Source organism: Magnolia sinica, chromosome 3, assembly GCF_029962835.1.
Source record: "Magnolia sinica isolate HGM2019 chromosome 3, MsV1, whole genome shotgun sequence".
NCBI classification, from domain to species: Eukaryota; Viridiplantae; Streptophyta; class Magnoliopsida; order Magnoliales; family Magnoliaceae; genus Magnolia; species Magnolia sinica.
The window spans coordinates 34390308-34406307 of record NC_080575.1 but is presented as its reverse complement, the minus strand read 5'-3'; positions in this window follow the sequence as shown (position 1 = coordinate 34406307).

Genomic DNA, 16000 nt, shown 5'->3' with positions numbered 1-16000 from the left:
CGGTGGCCTGGAAATGAATAAACTATCGAAATTTGACATTCCAATAGCTCTGGATCAAGCTCTAGAAAATTAATCCCAAAAAGAGCAACCTCACTCTTATACCACTTAAAAGGATAAGCTATAGATATCCTACAGGGGGGGTGAATAGGACAATGCTGAATATTTCGATACAATGCAGAATAATAAATCAATTGAATACAATTTTGTAAAGTATTGAATTCTTGATATCAAATAGTTTGTAGGTCAACCTTACACCTAAAAGATTTAGGTAAGACAATCTTATTTCACGATGTCTTTGAAATCAAAATATCAAATTATTATAATAAATAAATAAATCATAATAATAGCATAAATAATAATATCCAATCACCATAATGCACAAACGAGTTATATTGGTTCAATGCTTCAATGCAACCTACTCTACTCCCAAAATTACTACACTCACAATTTTGGTTTTCACTATTTCAAAGTTTTCCAAGGTCACCTTAACAACTCTATATAGTTATTGCAAATTTCATGGGCTATCACAATTAAACCCACTTTGTGATTTTATGGGGTCACCACAAACAAACCCGCCGAGATTTCTGGGCTATCTCAGAAAAATCCAAACTGAAATAATTTAAAAGATAGTACTTATCTTCGATTTGCCGAGTCGAAGTCATAGTTGTAGCTTGAATGCAGTGATCTTCTTCTTGGGATATTGATGAAGTCTTTGTATGAGTTCAACCCAAAAAGATATAAAGGGATCTAATAGATTTTCGATAAAGTGAATAAAACCCTATTGCTGCAGATTTGATTCTCCCTTTCCTCAAAGTAGAGTATGGATTATTCTATAAAAAAACAGTTTAATCTAACTTTGAGAGTGAGATTAGAATAAGCTAATAAAAAATAAGAATTACAATACAAATAGCTTGAGGAGGCTAGAAGAATCTTTCTTTACAAACAACACAATATGAAACTATGAATTTTCATTGTTTAAAGAGTAAGAGAAAGCCTCTATTTATAACTAAGGATCTGTGTAGTTCGGCTGGCCGAACTCCAATAATTACGTTCCAATGGAACTCGAATATTGCGGGATAAAATCTTTCAAAACTTCAGCTAGCCCAAGCCTAAGTTTGGTTGGCCAAGCAGGAGGTTCGCCTGGTGTAACTGGTCTAAAATCTAATTTTTGTTCCATTGCTAGAAACTTGACCAAACCCACCTTAGGCTAGCCAAAGGTAAGTTCGGCTGGCCGAACCTACTACAAAAAGATCTTTTGAGATCTATCTTTTTGACCGAATCTTATAGGGTTGGTCCAAATAGTTAGGTTGGCCGAACCAGACATTAGGCTGGCCTAACTCGAGTGTATTTAATATGAAATATGATTCTAAATATGCATGAGTGAAATATACCTAACATATGGTCAAACTAGGTTTATATTACCTGTAGGTTGACTCATATGAAGTTTTTGAACTTTAAACCATGAATGATCTTGCTTTAAGATGTTGAGTCTTCTTTCCAAATGCTTGATCGAGTTGATAGCTTATCTTCAGTCGAGATTACGATCGTAACCGGACTACGAAATTTGACAAACTAAAATGTGTTTTAAGTGTAAGCACTTACAGACAACACATCATAACCACTTATACTTTCATTAGACTCGGTAGTGTTGGCCACCTTGGAGGAAGCCTCTGAGTTCTCTTTTTTTACCTTAGGGTTTTTGCAATCTTTCTTCATGTACCCATACATCCCACAATTCTAGCACTTCAACTTACCTTTGCCCTTGCCTTTGGATTTGGACCTAATCAAGAAGACCCATTGTCCCGCTCAGAATTTTATTCCCTTGTAACCAATGCATCAGCAAAGGTGCCCATGTCACCGCTTTTCTTTCTCATCACCTTTCCTTGAAAGGCTGAGATAATGATATCGATGTTAATTGTCGATCTAACGATGCAAAATAAGTCCTTGAATGACTCAAACAAAGCCGGGAGAAAATTTATTAGGATGCACGTCTAATCCTCATCTTTCATCATTTCCTCCACATTAATTAATTTGCAAATTATCTTATTAAGGTTACTAATGTGGGCTTAAACATCAGCCCCCTCTACCATCTTTAGATTGAACAACAGAAGCTTCAAGTACAGGCGATTCTCAAGAGATTTCTTCATATAGATGCCCTCTAATTTTGCTCATGTACTTGATGCAATTTTCTCTCTCATGACATTGTAGAGGACCTCATCTGTTAGGCACAATTGGATAGAGGTTCTCTCTTTCTTATCCATCTCGTTCCATTCATCATCTGTCATAGATTTGGTCGCTTCTAAAGGATTGCATCATTCAATCATTGCTGAACTAGGAGACCGGTAATCTTGACCTTTCAAAGTTTAAAATTATTTTTTCTAAATATTTCTCAATATCAAACTTAGGATTAGAAGCCATTGATATTGTTGATGTAAAATTCTAGTCTACCCTTTTTAAATCTTCGAGTACCTGCATAAGAAGAAGACAAAGGAGACCTTGGCTAGAGTAGGCGACCCTCCAATGCCAAAGTCAGGCTAGGAATCTGAGTCTAGTAGTATCGAGGAGTTTTGGGTGAGAGATTCTATGCACCTTTCATCGTAGGCGGATCCCTTATTTATAGCCTTTTGGGGGCGATGGTGTATAGTGATTGTGTATTATAGAAGATATCTTCCTTCAGATGTGTCACGATTGATTTCCCGAGATCTTCGACGAATATCTCAGAAGATAATCCTATCCTATCTTAATATCTTGCAAATGTATTTGAATTCCAAGGTGATGTTCTATGCGAGGCCGAGGTCGAGTCAGTATTTCAGGCTGATGTTGATATCCAAGGTCAAACTCCAAAGTTAGTAACCGAGGCCGACCTCCAAGGTCAAGGTCATTGGTCGAGGTGACCTCCGAGGCCAAGGTTATTTTTCCACATTCAAGCAATCCATAGTCTTCGAGTTTGTACATCTATTCAGTCCATTTTTACCCATAACAATATCCTCCTACTTCTGAGCGTTCTTTAGGAGCTTAAGAAGTAAGTTAGTGTGGACTGATACTATGTGATGCCTTGCGTCGAAGAGGTCGAACGGAGTAGAGCTAGTTGGTCGAGCAATCGTAAGATCGATAAGTCGATTTGTTCAATGATAGATCTCACACGGTAGAATTAATATGAAGGATTTTTCTTCCCTTCAACTAAGGGAAGTCCCAGTTGTTCACAAAGTGGTAGGTCGAGCACTTGGTAAAAGGACTTTCTTCCCTTATACTAAAGGAAGTACTTATAGTCAATCGTAAGGTCGCATAATAGGGAATTGAAAGAAATTCTCCTCCCCTTACGTAGGGAGATTCTTACATAGTAAAATTCACAGTGGAGGACTTTCTTCCCTTGCACTAAGGGAAGTCCTCGTAGTCAATCTTGTAGTCCGAGTAGCATTTCCAATTAGTGGTCCGACCTCTTCTTTAAGGGTCGGATTACTGGTTAAGGACTATTTTTTCCTTGTAGTACATAAAGTCCTTAGTAGACCGTATATTTCAAATATTCGAGCAATCATTGAAAAGAATTTTCTTCCCCTAACTTGGGGAAGTTCTTTTATTAGAGAAGTCCATAAAGCAGTAGAAAACATAATAGTAGAATCATGAGCACATTTTTCCTTTTAAAAAGGGAGGTCACTTTTAGTCGAGTATATCGATCAGTCGACATGCTCTTTAGTATCTAATGTTGAGGTACATTGGCCTCGGTCTTGGTCGTCCTCTTTTTTTTTAGCATTAACAGTAGAGGGCTCCCCTTCTTCCCTTCGGTTCCTATCCTTAGCCGAATTGTTTCCTTCTCGAGTAGCTCTTCATGAACTAATGAACTCCTCAGCATTGGAAAATTTTTGAGTTCAGTAAATTAGGTCGGTGAGGGTAGTCGAGGGTTCTTACCAATAGAGAAGAGAAACTTTCCTCATTTGAGACCGGCCACCATGGTGGCCAAAGCTATCTAGTCAGAATAACCATCGACCTAGACAGCTTTAGCGTTGAAACGGATGATGTGGCCTTTTAACAGCTCATCTACCCTCTGAGTGATCGTAAGGAGGTGGGTCGATGACTTTCTCCTATCTTTCCCATCGATGAAGTAAGTGATGAAAGCTTTGCCAAGCTGTGTGAAGGAGTTGATGGATCTTGGCTTCAACTACCTATACCACTTTCTTGTAGTCTCTGACAAATTCAAGGAGAAGGTTTAGGATATAAACGAGCTCGATGCTTCGTGGAGCTTCATCCATGCCCTTAACGATTCTAAATGCTCAGCAGGGTCATCAGACTCGGAGTATGGGGCGATTTATGACATTCAAAATTTTGGGGGGAGTCGGGCTCCCATATTGTCATCGGTAAATGGCGGCTCAGTCTCCTCCAATATAGCCTCAACGGATGTTGGTATTTGAGAGCTGTAGGCTTAACGGATATCACCGATCTGAACTTACAGTTTCTCGAGTTCTGCCTTCCAGGGGCCTTTGTTTTAGCTACTGCCTCGAGAGCCTCTCCATGCCTCTTCTTATCCAACGTGTGACCCAAGTCAGAGTTAGTGGGCGTGGCAGTTCCCGAGGTGTGGGAGGGCGCAAGGCTCGACTGCTGAGGATGTTACTTAGTTTTCTATGAGTCAACTGGTGCTTGAGGTGGTTTAAAGACCTCAGTGGTTGCTTGTGTATTTATCCCCTAGTTGGGAGGTAGGTTTTATCTATCTAAAATTTGCATTAACTGGTTAATGTTACTTGTCAATACTTTGACTTAATGTCCCAGAGAGACAAGCCAACCTCTTCGGTTTTGGAACCACTGCGCAGGGCCTACAGGCATAGAATCAGCCTGGAGTTGGGAAGGCGGATCTCCTTAGTTAGCGAACTGCTCCGCTAGTGTAGGAGTAGTTGCAGTAATGGCAGCCAGTGCTCTCTTTCTTCCTTTTGCCATTGTGATTTTTTGATAACGCAGGAACAACTTTGATGTCGTTCCCATATACGGTGCCAAATTGTTGATGTAAAAATCTGGTATACCCTTTTTAGACCTTCGAGTACCTGCACAGGAAGAAGACAAAGGAGACCTTAGCTAGAGCAGGGGACCCTCCAATACCAAAGTCAGGCTAGGAATCTAAGACTAGTAGTATCAAGGGGTTTTGGGTGAGAGATTCTGTATACCTTTCACCATAGGCGGATCCCTTATTTATAGCCTTTTGGGGGTGGTGGCGTATATGGCAATGCCTCATAGATGGTGATTGCATATTACAAAAGATATATTCCTCCAGACGTATCATGATTGATTTTCTGAGATCCTCGGTGAATATCTCGAAGGATAATCTTAACCTATCTTAATATATTGTAAGTGTATTTGAATTCTAAGGTGGGAGTCTATCTGAGGCCAATGCTGAGGTCGACATTCGAGGCCGAGTCGGTATTTAAGGCTGAGATTGGTAACCAAGGCCAATGTCGATATCCAAGGTTGAACTCCAAAGTTGATAACTGAGGCTGAGGTTATTTTTCAGCTTTCAAGCAATCCATTGTCCTCGAGTCTGTAGATCTGTTCAGTCCATTTTTACCCATAACAAATATTATGCTTTTAGATTTAACCTGTGCTTCAATGTTTAGCTTTGATACCACTGGTTGGGGGACCAGGGAAGCACACAAAGATGAATCAAGAAAAATATTCCAATCATACAATCAAGTCCAATCACAAACTCTCTGAATTTAATGTGGAAAAACCCTTGCGAGAAAAAACCATGGCACAAAGCGACAAGAATGCACTATGAAAGAAGAAAATTACAAGAGATAGAGATTACTTGATTCGAACAGGCCTTGAATCCCTTTACAAGGCCTTAAAACCCTTTTGCATGAATTGAAAAGCCCTAAGAGATGCCCCTTATTCCCGATTACACCCATATATAACATCTATGAGAAGCACAATTGAAATAGGAAACAAATCTCGAACTTATGCAACTCCACGTAACTCTACACGATTGTTTGATGACACCTTTGATGACGCTTCACAAAAATGTTATAGAGATAAAACATGAATTTTTTGGATTTTTTTGATGGCATCGAGCGGCCTTCGATGACATTAAAGTTTGCTCTATGGCATCAAGCTGTCATCGACAGACCTGTTGATTTTCAAATTTGAAGACATTAACAACAATTGAGTGTAAGAACGTGTTTCATTGACATTAGTTTTTCCCCCCCTTTCTACATCAGAATGAAGATATGATTATTCTTTTCCTCAGTGTCCTGTAGAAGGTTTATGTACTATTTCTTATTTATGATGGTTTGTTCTTTCCTTGACTTTATATAATTCTAAATCAGAGGCTAAGGTTTTTTCTTCTCTAAATTCCCTCCAATTAACAGTTGAAGAGTTATAGCTTTCTATTACTAGCATCTACAAATGTTTTCATTTGTTTACTAAAGAGTGTTTAATTACTGCAAGGCATCAATGATCTAGATAATTGGTGAATATGTAGAAAGGATCGATAATGCTGATGAACTACTAAAAAGCTTCTTAGAGACATTTCCCAAAGAGCTACCACTAGTTCAGTTGCAATTGCTCACTGAAACTGTCAAATTGTTTCTTAAAAAGCCAATTGAAGGTCCAAAGCAAATTATTCAAGTCTATTATACCTATTATGATACCCTTGCAATTGTGATCTATTTTTACATTGAGCTTATAGTTGATGATCAACTAGAGGATACAAACATGGAATTCTCACTGTGGGAGTTATTTGATACTCTTGTAGAGTGACAGTTAATATATATCCACTTACAACTTACAAGTGGCATACATAAAACTCTAATTCAACTGTTGATGCAAAAATCAGGTCTACCCTCTTTAGACCTTCGAGTACGTGCATAAGAAGAAGACAAAGGAGACCCTTGCTAAAGCAGGGGACCCTCCGATGCCAAAGTCAGGCTAGGAATCTGGGTCTGGTAGTATCAAGTAGTTTTGGGTGAGAGATTCTATGTCACGCCCCAGACTCGGTAACCGGACTCACAAGGAACCTGATAGTCGGTTCTGGCCGCAACAGCCTCCGTAGTACCCCATTCTCGGCTCCTAAGACAGGTTCCGATCCTAGGATCCTACAAGGAGGATTTTAACAGCAGTATATTCATTCCAATAAGAGCATACCTAAGATCACAACAATTACATCTGAGAATAACAAAGGGCACACATCACAAAATCCACTAAGAATTTGAAATTTTACAAGTTTACATCAGGTTCAAGAGAACATACATAAGATAATAAGAAAGAGAGTGAAATCAGTAACATTGGAGTCCTCACTGCTCAACTCTATTCCACGCTTTGCTGCTAAGACGCCTGCCTAGAGTTTTCTGCACGCATCAATCGTGCATAAGCTTATAGAAGCTTAGAGGGGGGGTGTATGTGTGACAATGGTGCATAGAAGAATAGTAAGAGATGAAAGAAGGGAAACATGCTCAATGAGAATATCACTAGCCTTACCAAGGATTATCATGAAAACAATGCGATGAGTACTGGACGCCATACCAAGGCAATGCATGAAGGGGCTTACACAGCCAATGCAAATGTGATGCAAGTAATGCCAGTGCCCATATCCAAACCATATGTCGAGTACATTTCCATTATACTGTTGAATGACTGCCGCTCTATAGACCCCGTACAGTCAAACGAGCATAAGAGACCTCACTACCCGCCTGTGGACAGCCTATCACCAACAAGGCCTGAAGGTAGCGGACCCATTTACGAGTTAGTCAGACTCAGCCTAGCAATGCCTCCTCACACCAGGCAGGTAAGGCCACACCCCTATCTAACCAACTACATGACAGTGGGAGTTGCGGCCTAACAGTATAAGGCCCTCGTGAGCCCATAATTTCCACTCGGTCATGGCGTTAGAGCAGATCCTTGGTACCATGGAAGTTTTGGAAATTTTACTCATGGGCATCCTATGCACCTTGTATGCTCAAGTAATATTTTCGGTGTCCACTCATACGACCATTCACAAATATCCCTACAGAGGCGAGGCCCTGATGAAGCAAGGGCAGTATCATCATAAAATGCAATGCCAATGCATGAGTCACACATATAGATCATGCACAAGCTTCATGCACTCAACGTGCACAAGAGGAGAAACTCCGTCCCTTTATGACCACCATACAATGCAATCAATTCACAGAAATGATGCGTATGGGTCATGTAAGTGTGCTACCTGTAGAATATGAAATCCTCCATCCTAAGAGGGATAAGGTCTAGGTACATAAACAGGTGTTCTAAGGAGAAGAGAAATCCTCTAATGGGGGCCCAGTACTTTGGGATGGCCCACACACTAAGAGAATTATGATCCTAAGGAGGAACGGTCCTAGCCAGGCCCAAGGTGAGCCTTCATCCACCTGTAAGGGCCCCTATAGGCCTACCTTAGGGCCACCAAGGAGGACATCCAACCTCAACTGGGTCCCAAAAGGTAGCCTGCTACATATGTAAGGAAAAGTCCAAGGTCCAATCAATCCACGGCCTAGTGGGCTATACATTAAGCCCAATATAGAGGCAACCTGGTAGGCCCTTAAGCAAGTTTAGGGCCCAACCATAAGGGGTCATGGGTTCACTCATTGTGGTGGGCCTAATGGGCAGCCCATTATCCCAACATATGGGAAATCTTTATATTTTTAACACAAGTAAGTTGGGCCTCACATCTCGGCCTAAGTATGAATTTATTATAGTGGGCAAACAAGGGCCCAACTACTTGAGTGTTTGGCCCATAAGACCCATCACAATGGCATGGTGAAAATATAGGACCCAAGGGTTCAATGGACCTATCAAAAGTTCCAGCCCAACCAAGGCTATAAGGCCCATACTTAACTAAGAGACTAGTCCAATTGGGATGGGCCTTTAATCATGCCCTAATTAAGCCCAAAAAAATTAAATTAAATTAAATTAAGATGGTAAGATAGCTATCTTAAATTCTCCTCAAATCTAGTGGGCCATATTACCCCAAAAGAACATTTATAGGCAACAATTATTGGGCTAAATGCCAAATTCCAGCCCACCCAAATTCTGGGTTGGTTGGAGTTCAACCATAGAAGTATTTCTTAGTATATTTAATCTCTGATGGCCCACACACATCACCGTGGGCCCCACCAAATGAGAGAGGATATGCAACACATATATCAAGTGGGCTAGGCCGTTGGAATGCAAGCCCAGCAGTAGCCTAAGGCAGGGATGTCCCATCTATAGCCAACCCTATGGGCCTAGGGTATCTGGCCCCAAAATCTACCCAATGGGCCCCAATTAAATACCAAAAAAAAAGGGAGGATGATCAATCCCCTAAGGACCCCACATTGATGGGTGGTGGGATATGCAACACATCAAGGTGGGCCCATGAAGCAGCCTGGAGGGCTTGCCTAGGCTGGATGCCCCAGCCTGGGCGTCCCTGCCTAGTGGGCCACTCCTGGCCACACCAAGGTTTGCTCAAATATCTGTTCAGTCTGGAATTTTTCAAGGTAATACTTCCATATGTGTGCCAAACTCTCACAAAATTTCATAATTTTTGAATATTCCTAAGTATTTTAATTAATTTAAACAAAATAGGCTGTCCAAAAAATTCGAAAGACCTGGACGTCCCAATGTGGTGGGCCAGTCCGGCCCTTGGCACGGTGTGCAAAGGGGTCCATTGGCCATGAAATTTTGTAGGTGGATCCTACCATGAGTAGGATACCTCTCTTTAAATTTTCATAATTTTTAGACACCTAAAAGTATTTTAATACATTTCAGAATTCCAACCTGTCCCAGTTGGATTGTTGCTAGAATTGTATCTGTCCCTATGTTTGGGACCACATGGGGTGGGCCTGGACCCACCCAAACCCTTAGAAAATTGGGGGAAAAGGTGGCCCTATATCTAGAAAATAATTGCGGTCCACTAGAGTGTCCCACTTCTTCCAAAAAGTCAGGTGAATATAGTGTTTTCCTTCATACTGTATTGCTGAACTGTCTAGAAATTTCTGGGCAGTTAACCATCTTTGGCCCAACCCATGGGCCTCAATCAAGGGAGGTAGGGTGTGGGCCCCATACCACATCAAAGTGGGGTCCATATACTACAAAACCCCTAAAGAAATTTGGGATAAAAGGCCTGCAAATAGGTCTAAACAGTAACTCAAAATACATGCTCCAACTGGGCCTGAAATCTGAACAGCAACATAGGCTGTCCATATTTCAGCCCATGCAAATAAATCAAGGGGTCCATAGCCCCGTTTCCTCATGTGGGGTCTACCTTGATAGGTTCACATAATTTCATACCCATCAGAGCTCCCAAGCTTCTATAAAAATCCATTTTAGAGGCCATCCAAACCATGCATGCATGATTGGACTCGGACGTCCAATCAAGGTGGGCTTGGACATCCCATCTTGATGGGGGCCTGGGATGTTACTGGCCTACTTTGGTGGGCTACATATCATTAGAAAATATATAGAAGTAGACAAGGGAAAGGAGGGAGAGAAGGAGCAAGATCGGCCATAGGTGGGAGGTCCCGCCACTAATGGGCCACCCACACAAATCCACACCATCACTATATCATACACTTAATATGCAAGCCAAGATACATCAAAATAAGTTGCCGGATGGTAGGGATCCCTTATCTACATGCATGCAAAGGCCTAAGTGGTCCATGTGATGCAAGGATTAAGGGGAAATCATCATAGTGGGTCCATGAAAAATGGCCCACCATGGAATGGATTGTGAAGGATTTAGGCCCTTGGCCTTCATCTTAGGAACCATATAGGGTCTCCACCATGGATTGGTGGGCCCTACATGCTCCCATGTATGTAGAAAAAGGAAGGGAAGAAAGGAAAGAAGAAGAAAGAGAGATGAAGCCAAGAAGAGCACCCACCTTAATGGATCTCACTCCAATGTTACATCAATCTACTCTTCATGCTCCAAGGGACATGTTTCAATGGGTGAGATGGATTGTTGAAGGTTAGATGAGAGGGGATTTGAGGGAGAAGGGACTGGAGAAGAGAGGAAGATGGAAGGGAAGTTTCTGGAAATTCTAGCAATGGAGGGAAATGAGAGGGAGGGAGAGAATAAAGAGAGAGATAAATGTCATCATTATTTTGTAAGAGAAGTCATCATAGCATAGGGAGGAGATTACAATATTTAGGCCTTTAGACTAGGCTTGGGTGGTGTTTGTTAAGATGGGTGGTGTTTTGATAGCATTTGTGTGGTGTGTGGTGTGTGCATGGGGACTTGTGCCAGGGTGATGGTGGTCCACGTGCATTCCACCTAAGTGGGCCACATGATCAATGGTCATATAATGAAATGTACACAACTTTTGATCTACATATCGGATTTATGCACGAGACATGGCGTTGGAACTGCGGCGACGATGCGGTCGCAATGAAATAGGTCTCGGGTCAATCCGAGTCGAGTCTATGTGACCGAACTCAAGGATGACTGCAAACACTATCCGAGGGTCGCGGGTCACTGAAATTTGACCAGTAGGACCATGGGACCAAAATGGATAGAGTGCATACTCAACACACATATGCACACATGCGAACTTGGGTCGGGTCTCACAATCCTCCCCGCCAACAAAGAAATTTCGTCCTCGAAATTGACAAATCGGGACAACAAATTGCATCAACATCATCATCGTATATGCATCTCAATCATCAAACACAAGAGAAGGCAATAGAAGAAACATAATCAATCCTCGAATAAATGGGGATAATGCTCTCTAATCTCGGCCTCGCGTTCCCAAGATGCCTCGGCCTCCGAATGATGACCCCATTGCACTTTCACTAAGGGAATGACCTTCGTCCTGAGGACCTGCTCCTTCCGATCAATAATACGAATCGACTGCTCAATGTAAGAAGCATCCTCACGAACCTCAAGTGGCTGCCAATCAATCACAGGAATAGTGTCCGACCCACATTTCTGTAACATAGAAACATGGAACACGTTGTGTATCGCAGACAACTCAGGAGGTAAGGCAAGCCTATAGGCCACAGCGCCCACGCGCTCGGTAATCTCAAAAGGTCCAATGAATCTCGGGGCGAGCTTGCCCTTCACACCAAAACGAACCACGCCCTTCATAGGTGAGACCTTGAGATATATCATGTCCCCGACTGCGAACTCAATGGGTCGACGCTGACGATCAGTAAAACTCTTCTGCCAGCTTTGAGCTGTGCGCATCCTCTGCCTGATAACATCAATAACCTCTGACATCTGCTACACAAGCTTGGGACCTAAGAGACGACGCTCTCCAACCTCGGTCCAACAATTAAGAGATTTGCACGGTCTGCCATAAAGTGCTTCAAAAGGAGCCATGCCGATAGTCGCCTTATAGCTGTTACTGTATGTGAACTCGGTGAGGCGCATATGCTCATCCCAACTCCTCACAAAGTCGATCACATAAGCCCTGAGCATATCCTCAAGGATCTGGTTGACCCTTTCGATCTGCCCATCCGTCTGTAGATGCTAAGCGGTACTGAGATGCAAAGTGACCCCCAACTCTTGCTGGAACTGAGACGTAAATCTGGAATCTCGGTCTGAAACGATCGAAACTGGGACACCGTGCAGTCTCACTATCTCCTCAATGAATATCCTTGCCAACCGGTCTATAGACCAGGAAGCATGCATTGGAATGAAATGAGCTGACTTCATCAGACGATCGATAATAACCCATATGATATCGTGACCGCGCTGAGTCCTCGAAAATCCTATGATGAAGTTCATCGATACGTGCTCCCACTTCCACTCTGGAACGCTTAACGGCTGTAAGGGACCAGGGGGTCTCTGATGATCGGCCTTGACACGTTGGCATGTGCCACACTCGACCATAAAACTGACAATCTGGTGCTTCATCCCCTACCAGAAGTACTGCCTCCTCATATCATGATATATCTTCATGGAGCCCAGGTGGATAGTAAGTCTCGATCGGTGTGCCTCCGTCATCAGATCACGACGCAACTCTAGTACATCCGGGACACAACCAGCCTTTGAAGCATAATCCACCATCGAGACCAATCTACTAGTCTGTCTGCTGCACGGATGTGGCCTCTGCACAGTACTCCTGAAGTGACTCGTCCATCTGCCGAGCTTCGATCACCCTAACCACCAAAGAGGGTTGAATCTATAAACTCGAAAGTTGAACAATGGAAGACTGCATGTCAAACTCAAAGTCATACTCTGAAACATCCTTGAGCATCTGCCACTCTCGCACCATCATCTGTGCCACCAGGCCTCGTGGCTGACGGCTGAGCGCGTCTGCCACCACATTCGCCTTGCCCGGGTGGTACTAAAGATTAAAATCATAGTCTTTTAGCAACTCCATCCATCACCTCTGCCATAGATTCAAATCGAACTACGAAAATAGATACTTCAAGCTCTTATAATCGAGAAGAGCTCGAACCTGACCCTATATAGGTAATGCCTACACACCTTCAGTGCAAAGACAACTGTTGCAAGCTCCTAATCGTGAGTGGGGTAATTCAGCTCATGGACCTTGAGCTGGAGTGAGGCATACGCCACTAGCTTCCCGTGCTGCATCAGTACAGCACCCAAGCCAACTCTGGAGGCATTAGTGAAAATAATGAAACCCTCACTCCCATCAGGAAGAGTGAGAACAGGAACATACGTGAGGTGGTCTTTTAACTTTGTAAATGCCTTCTCACAAGCGTCACTCCAAATAAACTCGATGTCCTTCCATGTCAACCGGGTCAGCGGTGCTGCAATACGGGAGAAACCCTCGATAAACCATCGATAATATCCTGCTAAACCAAGGAAGCTGCGAATTTCAGACGCATTCATGGGCTGACCTTACTAACGTACTGCATCAACCTTTGAGGGGTCCATAGCGACACCATCCCTCATCACTATGTGACCGAGGAACTTCATCTCCTCCTATCAAAACTCGCACTTCTCCAGCTTCGGATACAACTGGTGGGCACGGAGGATCTCAAGCACAATCCGCAGGTGCTCAGCATGGTCCTTTTGGGTCATCGAATATACAAGAATATCATCAATGAATACCACCACGAACTGATCGAGGAACGGTCGAAAAACCTCGTTCATCAGCTGCATGAATACGATAAGCGTGTTGGTCAGTCCAAACGACATGACCAGGAACTTAAAGTGACTATAGCATGTCCAGAAAGCCGTCTTTGGAATGTCCTCCTCTCGAACCCGAATCTGATGGTAACCGGAACGTAAGTCTATCTTGGAATAATATTGTGCACCCTACAACTGATCGAACAAGTCATCAATACGGCGAAGTGGGTATCGATTCTTGGTGGTGACTCTGTTGAGCTCATGATAGTCTACACAGAGTCACAACGAACCATCCTTCTTCTTCACAAACAATACCGGGGCTCCCCAAGATGAACTGCTGGGATGAATAAAACCTAACTCCCGAAGCTCATCCAACTGCTCCTATAGTTCCCTCAATTCTAATGGTGTCATCTGGTAGGGGGCCTTCGAAATAGGCGCGGTACCGGACACCAAATCAATCTGGAACTCTACCTGCCGATGCGGTGGCAAACCCGGGATCTCTTGGAACACATCTGGGTACTCACAAAAAACTAGCAGCTGCTCAATACTCTCTGCCACAGAATCCTCAATGACTGAAGCCAAGAAACTAGATAACGGCTCTCCTCTAGGCTCGGCGATGAACTGGAATACTGGCAAGCCTAGAATATGAAATGTAACTGTCCTTGCGGCACAGTCTACGACAACACCATACTCTGTAAGCCAGTACATACCCAGAATCACATCAAAACCTGTCATCGGCATCACGAACAGATCGACGGGAAGAAATATCTCGCCCACTAACACCGGGCAAGAAGGACAGCGACGGGTCAACACAATAGACTTCCCCATGGGAGTCAAAATGGTCAAGGCCTCAGACTTGAACTCCAATGGAATACGGTCAATTGGCAAAAATGCTCAACCACAAAAGAATGGGAGGCACCATAATCAAATAAAACATGAGCAATGCAGGAAGAAACAAGAAGAATACCCTTGACGACTCCACCGGTCAATGACTGCGGCTCCTGGCCTGGTGCTTGCTGCGCAGAATAAAAGCACCCTGAGTTGGTAGGGGAAGTAACCCGGAAGACTGAGGGTCCTGAGTCTGTGCCTGCTGGGCTACAATACATACTGGACCTAGGGACCAGACATACAGATATCCCCTCTGCTGGTGCTGCGGCTACTACTGTCTCTGCTACTGTTGTCACTGTTGAGGAGGTCTGCCTAGCTGCCTCTACTGTTGAGGAGGAGCCCTAGGAGCTGTGGGTGGAAGCTATGCTCTCTGCTGCTGCTGAGAAGGATGAGGAGGGGGCAATTGTGGTGGCCTCTGCTGTTGAATGGGGAGAGAGCACTCACACCTCCGATGCCTAACCTGCCCACAACCGAAGCATACACCGAAAAAAGGGGCTGGAAAATGAAGTAGTTGGTGGTGTTAAAGATGATGAAGAAGCTACTGTCTGAACCACAAGCTGCTAAAACCCGGATCTGCCCCTCCATCTCTGCTGACGGTGCTACCTGGAACTGTTGGCTGGTGCCCTCCTCTTTCGGTCTCCATCGGAACTCTGCTCTTTCGACCTATGGATCATAGCCCAGTCCTCCTCCTAAACCAGTGCCTGATGAACGACTTGGTCAAATGTCTCCAAATAATGCCCTACCAAACGACTACGAAGGGCAGGGCGCAAACCAGTCACAAAATGATGGGCCCTCATCTTCTCATTACTGGTGAGATGAGGAGCAAATCTAGATAAGGCCAAGAAACGGGCCTTATACTAAGATACAGCCATATCACCCTGCACTAGGGTCTCAAACTCAATCGCTCGCTGGATCTGAACGTGCTCAGGGAAGAACTTCTGGTCAAAACGAACCACGAACTCCTCCCATGTCCAAATAAACTGAGGTCCGACCATCCTAGATACAGATGACCAACAATGATGGGCCTCACCCTGAAGAAGATAGGTCGCAAGGGATACTCTCTGACTCGTAGAACACTGAATAGTGTCAAAAATCCTCACA